This window comes from Triticum aestivum, chromosome 5D (genome assembly GCF_018294505.1).
Source record: "Triticum aestivum cultivar Chinese Spring chromosome 5D, IWGSC CS RefSeq v2.1, whole genome shotgun sequence".
NCBI lineage: Eukaryota > Viridiplantae > Streptophyta > Magnoliopsida > Poales > Poaceae > Triticum > Triticum aestivum.
The window spans coordinates 53,640,813-53,649,104 of NC_057808.1; the positions used below are offsets into that span (position 1 = coordinate 53,640,813).

The 8,292-nt window shown below is 55.3% G+C and overlaps 1 long non-coding RNA gene across 1 annotated transcript; it reads right to left on the bottom strand.

Annotated features, from left to right (window-relative positions):
• Positions 1-1,322: 1,322 nt before the first annotated feature.
• On the bottom strand, positions 1,323-2,782 carry LOC123124311 (uncharacterized). Its single transcript, XR_006461042.1, has 3 exons — positions 2,551-2,782; positions 2,223-2,474; positions 1,323-1,651 (listed from the first exon to the last, which is right to left on the bottom strand). It is a non-coding gene; the product is annotated as an uncharacterized lncRNA (long non-coding RNA).
• Between the last annotated feature and the right edge of the window lie 5,510 nt (positions 2,783-8,292).

Below are 8,292 nucleotides of genomic sequence, written 5' to 3' on the forward strand. Positions count from 1 at the left end.
TTATTTATAAAAACATTTTTTTGTTAATTATGCGGCGGGGCCCGCATGTCAGTGGCTGGGGCCTGCCCAGTCAGCAGTTGACTAGGGTCAACCCAGTCAACTGGGCCACCAGGACCCACTGGGAGCGACCCAGGGGGTGGCCCCAGGTGTGCCAGCTCAGCGCGGCCGGCGGCTCAACGCCGGCGACGCCAAACGCGGCGGCGCGGCTCGGATCTCGCCGGTTTTCGCCTACGGGGCTCGGGGAGGAGCGGGGCTAGTCTCATTCGAACGAGCTCGCAGCGCCGCATCGAGTGGTGGCCGTAGCTTCGCCGGACTTGGCCGGAATCGGCGGAGGTGGCGGCGTGCACGGGTGCTCGACGAAAACGGAGCTACGGCGTGCTATCGAGCAAACGGAGGGGCTGGGGAGTATCTACGCGCTGTGGGGAGTGCAACGGGCTTGAGCCCGTGACCAAAAGGTCACCGGAGCCTTGCCGGCGGCGAGCTCCGCGGCGACGCGTTCAGACGCAAGCAGAGCGGCGGCTACGGGAGCTCAAGAGGCTAGGAGAGCGAGGGGAGAGGATGAGGGGCTCACCGCGCGGCGCAAGAAAGGCCCGTGGGAGGCTTAGTAGCAGCAGCAGTCGCCGGAGTCGAAGAAGACGGCGGCGACCCGAGGAAGAAGGCGACGGCGTTGGGGGTGATGTAGGGGGTCCCGGCTCGAGCAGGTGGTCGGGGAGGACGGGCTCGACGCGGCGGAGCTCGTGGACACGTCGAGGTCGCGAGGAAAGCACGGTGGTCGCGTGAACGACGGAGAACGGCGGCGACCGCGTCGGTCTCCTCTCCAGAACGAAGGAGAGGGTGAGGGGAGAGGTGGATCTGGGGGAGGGGAGGCGCAGAGGCGAGCGAGAGGGGCAAGTGGGAGGGATGGGCGGAGGCCGAGGCGTCGGGGCGGCCTTATCCTCCCCCGTCGCCGGCGAGGGGGTGCGGCGGGGACCTGCCCCTGTTCCGACCCCGGTCGGGGGAACAGGGAAGGGGAGGGCACGGTCGAGCGAGGTGGGCCAGGCCGGCTGGGCCTGGGGTCGGCCCAGTTGGGCCAGTGTCCAGTGGGGGAAGGGAGGGTTCCTTTTTCTTTTTGTTCTGTTTTCTCTTTTGTATTTTCTTTTCTTTTTTATTTATTTTCTTTTCTGTTTTACATCATTTTAAAATAGTTAGGCATTTTCTAAAAATATGTTTTCTCCATAATAATTATCAGTGCAATATCTGGCACCCACCGAACATTTTTGTTTAAATTTTTGAAAACTTTTATTATTGACATTAATTTGAATTTAAATTTTGAAATGGTTTCGAATCATCGCGAGGTTAACAACAGTAACCGTGGTGATGTGGCATCATTAGCGTGGGATTACTGTAGCATGATTATCCGGGCGTTACAACGACCACTTCCATGCATCACTCGACACATGCCCACGTCTACCATAGCAAGTTGATCACACCAACACATAATACAATCAATACCAAAACATGACAACACGGCCAGGCCAAACATATATCATAGCATAAAAACCACACTTGCATAGCAGAATATAGGATAAGCAAAATCAAAGTGCAAACTTGCCTTGAACGGTGTTGAAGTATTCTAACGCTCAATTCTGATCCGCTTCACACTCCGGACAATCTATACGATAACGGAGGAACCGATAAATAAACCATACTCACATAACCCAAAATAAAACCAACATCAAAGAATTCAAATAAAAACTTAATTAACAGAACATAGCAGTAGGTAAATATTATCTACATGCTAGTAGGATCAGAATGCAAAAAGAATCAACTAAATTGGATCAACGGTTTAAAAGATACGGCCTCCGAAAGTTTGAATTCAAATTTAACCAAATTCGAATTTGAACTGTTCAAAAAAGGGAAATTTTGGTTCTACAATATTCTCCTGGTCACTATGAGTACACAGGAAAAAGAATCGGTGAAATTGGACATACGGATCTCAAGATATACCTAAATGAACATTTGATATGGAACCTGCCAAAATAAATTGTGTCAAAATAGATTTCTTCGAAGAACTGCTGCGGCTGTGGATGTGCCACGTGGCAAGGTGTGAGTGGCCATACGGTGTTTGCTGCAATGGCCTATGTAACGGACAGCCGCTACTTAGTGTATACCGGTTCACAGGAAAAAAAACACTTAATCTGGGCGGTTGAAACAAGATCGGACGGAGCGGGAGATGTGCTCACCGAAAAGAGCAGAATAGGCCTGCCGGAGTTGGAGAAGAACGGCGCGGGGCGCCTCGGTGGAGATGCGGGCGACGGATACAGAGGTCAGATGGCCACGGGGAGGTGCGCGTCGGACGCGGAGTGACAAGAAGGCCTCGGATGGGTCCTGCTAAGCGTCGAGGACGATTTCTGGTGGCGATGAAGTGCGGCTGGAGTCGCGGCCAGACTAGGTAAGCTTCTGGTCGAGGTTGCACCGCTCGTTTCCGTGCTCCCCTGCGAGAAATAAGAGTTCATGGAGGTATAGGGGATCAGGTTGAAGTTAACAGGACCAAGATGAGGGGCTGGGAACCTTCAGAGGCGATAGAATCAACCGGCGAGATGCTCCTGCAGCGGCGAACTCCGGCGAGATCGGATCCGGGCGAAACGGGCACGGGAAGACAAAATTTTGCCAAAAGTCGGAAGAGAAGAAGATGCGGAATATATATAGAGTGGATTCCGTGGCCTAGGGGCAAAGACTTGGCAGAATCGGCGAGGATTTGGATCGGCAAGAAGAACTCATGAACAAACAGGAGTTCGTCTTGAGGAAATAGACGACCTGGCGGGCCCCAAGTGTCAGCGGCACAGGAGGAAAAAAAGTTGCGGGGTGAGTTGAGGCCTGCAGAAATGGGCCGCCGGCCTGCTAGCAGCTGCTGCTGCGCTGCTGCTTAGCGCGCGCGCGGGCGAGGAAAAAGAGGTTGGGCTCCATAGTGCCCGATTTCTATTCCAAACAACTCTTGCTACAGGAAGTAAAATATAGCTAAATAAATTCCTAATAAAAAATACCAGAACACATAGTAAAACATTATTACTACTATATAAAACAGTGAACTTTTTTTTACAACACAAATGAATTTGGAAAAATATTTTATGCAAAACAAGAACATAAAGAGCATGATAATAACAACTATAAAATAATTTTGAATTTCTACAAAGCCAAAATAATTTATGTAGACTCCAGAATATATTCTTAGCATTTTCCAACTATAATTAATAAGGGAGAATTCATATTATCTCCACTCCAAAATTTTGCCTTGAGTTGAAAAACACTTTGAATAGTCAGAAAATTCAAATATGCACAGAAATCATGATGAAAAGGAATGATCCAATTAACATTCGAAATTTAGAAAATTTGGGATGTTACACCAAGGTTCAAATTCAAACTCCACATGTGGTTATTTAAATGCTATTCATTTGATTGTCCTAAACAGCATTCATAAGTTTTTCTAGCATGCATGTAAATGCCATAAACAGATTCCTTGGATTTTTCTGATCATTTTTCATATATAATTTATTTTATTTGGAGTTATAGATTATTTTCTATGAATTTTTGAAATTTATACTATTTCTGGAAGTTTCTGAATTTGTTTTATTCCAGAAATTCCTTTACTGCGTCAGCATGACGTCTGAGTGACGTCAGCGGGTCAACTGACCGTACCAGGTGAAACCTGACATGTGGGTCCCATTGTTCAGTGTCTCAGCTAATTAACTGGGTTAATTAGCATTAGTTAAACCCAATTATACTGTCAGTAAAGCCGGGGCCCGCATGTCAGTGAGTAAGTGGCTTAACTAATCTTCAATTAGCAATTAAGCCTAATTAGCAGGGCCATGGCCCCACCTGTTATCGACCCAGGGAGTCAAACCCCTGGTCAAGAGGGTCAACACGCCGGCGGCTTCACGCCGGCGATGACAGACGCGGCGGAGAGGCTCGGGTTTCACTGTCCGGCGATAGTTTGACTAGCGGTTTGGCTCTACATACTGCTGGAAGTGCGCCACATCCAACGGAGCAGGTGGCTGGGCAAGAGGGGGCCGGAAACGGCGGCTGCAACAACGGCAGGCGGCGGCCGGAGTTCGGGTGACGACGGGTTTGTCGCTACGGTGTGCAAAACGACCGGTTCTCGACTCCTACTATACCTACGCATGCCCAGAAGCCCTTTGGACACGCTGGCATGACCAAATGGTCGCCGGAGCAACTCCGGCAATGAGCCTGAGCGGCGGCGGGATTTGGCCACGGTAGGAATCGCAGCTAGAGGGCGAGAGGAGCAGCGGGGTTAGGGAGGAAGAGAGAGGAGCTCACGGCGGTTGCTACGGTGGCTTCGGCGAGCTCGGGGAGGGGCTGGTGACGGCTGTCGGATTACGGGTTCCGGCAAAACCCTTGAGGTTCGAACTCTGGGGTGCGCAGGAAGATCTCTCCCCTAACTCTAGCTCGCTCGCACTCGATGCATGACTAACTACGCAAGGTCGCAAAACACAGAGACACAATATTTATACTGGTTCGGGCCACCGTTGTGGTGTAATACCCTACTCCAGTGTGTGGTGGTGGATTGCCTCTTGGGCTGTGGATGAATAGTACAAGGGAAGAACAACCTCAGGAGGAGAGGTGTTCTTGTGCTCGTCGAGCTGTAGATCTAGGTGAGATGCCTCTAGATGAGTTGCCTCTCTACGGTGGTGGCTAGTCCTATTTATAGTGGCCCTGGTCCTCTTCCCAAATATTGAGCGGGAAGGGATGCCACAACGGCCAAATTTGAAGGGAGACAAGTAGTACAAGCTATCCTGACTAAAGGTGGTCTTCGCCTGCCAAAGGCTCTGGTGGTGACGCCGTCTTGGGCTCCACGGTGACCTTCGTCCTGCCGTCCTGCTGGTCTTGGTCTCGTTGCACCGATATGGAAACCTTTGCTTGATGCCTCGTGACTCCTCGCCTGCGCTTGCCTCTTTAGCACCAAAGAGGAAACTGGTACACTGCGCCCGCTGGCGCCCGCCTGGCCTTGGTCGTCATGGCTCACGTCATGTGAACCTCGCGAGGTGCCCCTCGCCTTGATATCTCCGCTCCTCGTGAGCCATCCCGATGTACTTGCTCCTGAGGAGGTCTTGAGTCGTCCGCCTCGCGAGGCTTGGCTCCCTCGCGAGGGTGGGCTGTTCCAGGCCGCTGGAGGAGCCGCACCCTGGGCCGCAGGCAGGCAAGTCTGGGGACCCCCGTTCCCAGAACGCTGACAGTAGCCCCCGGGCCCAAGGCGCGCTCGGGCTTGGCTTCACGGCGAACCCAAGGGTCAAGTGCGGAGCACCACGGGCCCCAATAGCTTGCGGCCTCGGTCGACGTGTGGCGACTTGACTAGACGTGGGCGTCTCCGCTTCCCCACGCTGCCTTGGTAACGGCCCGATTGAACAAGTCCCTGCAGCATGCATAGAAAGATCATCATTACCTATGATCGTGGGCGTCGCCGGTTGGTCTCCCTCCGCTATAAATGGGTAGGGGGCGGAGGCCCCGCTGCACACCCATTCTTGCCCCATTCGCTTCTTCTTCCTTGCTTCGTCGTCGTCTGCACTCCCATGGCGCCCGCTAAGAGGTTTTCGGCAGCTGAGAAGGGGAAAGCCCGCAAGGAAGGGCCCGGATCTCCGCCGCCCAAGAGGGGGCGTGGTCGCCCCCGCAAGCACGTAGCGACCCCCGCCGCAGCTCCTCGCGGTCGCAGCGGCGCTCCTTTGCATGGTGGGGGTCGTCTGAGTCGTGGTAGTCCCGTTGAGTGGGGAAAGCGCGCCATGGTTGCACGACCCCCGTGGCCGTGCTTCCACTCGGCGGAGGCGCAGCCGGAGTTCATCATGTGGGCAGAGAACCCGACCGGCACCAGGCTCCAGCTTCCGCGCTTCTTCGCCCGCGAGCTGCCCACCACAGCCCCTGACGGCTTCTGGCTGCAGGCAGACGGTTGTTGCAGCCGGGCCTCGTGGGTCGCGGTGACGATCTCTTCCTCAGGCAACCTCGTCCTCGCTCGCGGGTGGCAGACCTTTGCCCGCGCTCGAGGTCTGAACAGGCCGTGCACCCTCCATTACAAGTACGACGGCGCCGCGACCCTCTTCGTGCGGGTGTTCGGGGGTGAAGGCCGTTGCGCTGGGTGCTGCCCCGAGGACAACGATGGCGAGGAGGTGCTCGGCCTTGGCGACGGTCGCGACGAGGATGAAGGCGAGCCTTCGCTCGGCGGCGACTGCAGCCCTTCCGGTGTCCGCGGCTCCTTCTCCAGTAGCAGCTCCAGCAGCGGCGGCTGGGACCAGCCGCCTTGACGTCGCGCCCGCCTCGAGGACGGTGGCGGGTCCTCTCGTCACCGCACCCCGGTGAAACGCGAGGGGGGCTCCACTTGAGTCCTGAGGAATGCAAGCCGCTGGCCCTCATGAGCGACCGTGGCGCAAGGGCTGCTTTTGACTACCTGCTTTTCTTCTTCCTTGCATTATTAGGAACAAGTATGGGGCCCTGCGAGGGCGTGTAATGAACCGTGGTTCCCGAGCTGCTATGCTATGTTTACCGTTCCTGTATCGCGTTGCCGCGTTGGCGCTCTATGTAGGCGTGCAGGAATAACTTAGCTTGGTGTGCTCGAAGTTGTTTCTGCCTCACGACGCCCGCTCTTTCCGGTATCTGGCGCCGCCCCTTGACCCGGGGGGTGCCCGAAGCTGCAAAATTTCTTTAGAAACTCCAACCCTCCTGAATGCCGGGCGGCCGAATGCTTTGCATCGCGGTACCCAAGCGGCACGGATTAGGAGAGCGTGCCGGTCTGTGGGCTTGGTCGAGGGTGCCTCGCGAGAAACAGGAAAACCGCTCGTGAGGGGAGAAAACCGCTCATGAGGGGACCCTGCCAGCCCCCTCGCGAGGCACGCGAGGGAGAGCACGGGTGGAAACACAGAGACGAGTGCAGAACGCAAGCAGAAAGGCGGTGGGGTCAAGCCAGCAAGAAACACCAGAAAGCAGCTTTTCACTAGAAAGGTGCAACCAACTTCGAAAAGCAAATGGAGAAGCCGCGTCCCACACCTAATCTAGTCTTCAAGTCTTCTCACCAGCGCAGAGCTAAGTGCTGCCACTCGGTGTGGGAGGGAGCCCCCGAGGCCCAAGGGCGGCACTCCGGAGAATCCGGGGCGTGTATAGCCCCACTCGTTATTACATGAGAGTGTCACGGGCGGCGATTCTTCACAGGCACCGGGCCTTGCTTCATGGGTAGAACTTCCTGAGGTGTTGGATATTCCAGGCGTTCTGGATGGGGACCCCGTCCAGCGTCTCCAGGCGCACGGCGCCAGGCCTGGAGACGTGGAAAATCCGAAACGGGCCCTCCCACATGGGAGAGAGCTTATGCAACCCCTCCCTGGAGAGCACCCGCCTCAGGATGAGATCACCAACCTCGAGCGTCCTGGAGCGGACGCTGCGGCAGTGATACCGCCGCAGCGCCTGCTGGTACCTTGCCGCCCTGAGCGAAGCCTGGCGGCGGCGTTCCTCCCCCAGCACGAGGTCCATCCCCCGCGTGGTGTCCTGGTGCGCCTCATCAAACGCGAGGACCCGTGCGGAGCGATGCTTGACCTCGTGTGGGAGAACCGCTTCTGCTCCATAGACGAGGAAGAATGGGGTCTCACCCGTCGGCTTGGTGGCGGTGGTGCGGATGGACCATAGCATGGACTGGAGCTCGTCGTGCCAGCCCCGACCGCAGGCCTCGAGTTTCTTCTTGAAGGTCCTGGTCTTGAGGCCTCTCAGGACCTCCGCGTTGGCGCGCTCGGCTTGTCCATTGCTCCTGGGATGCGCCACTGAAGCATAGCAGATCTGTGTTCCAAGGTTAGCACAATATGTCTTGAAGAGATTGCTAGTGAATTGCGAGCCGTTGTCGGTGATGATGCGATTGGGGACCCCGAATCGGTTCACAAGGCCCTTGATGAACTTGACAGTGGACCCTGCTGGGATGGTGCGGACAGCTTCCACCTCCGCCCACTTGGTGAACTTGTCGATGGCGACGTAGAGGTAGAGGTAGCCCCCAGGCGCTCGGGGAAACAGGCCTAGGATATCGAGCCCCCAGACCGCAAATGGCCACGTGAGTGGGATAGTTTGGAGGCCTTGGGCTGGTTGGTGGATCTGCTTGGCGTGGAACTGACAGGCCTTGCAGGCCTTCACCAGCTCTCACTACTAGGGAAAACCTTATACACAGAATCTTAGCAGCAGTGCGGCACAAAAAGAGGCGCTACTGCTAATTAGCAGTAGCGTTGTTATCAAAACCGCGTTGCTGATGTAAACTTAGCAGTAGCGCGTGTTTCTAAA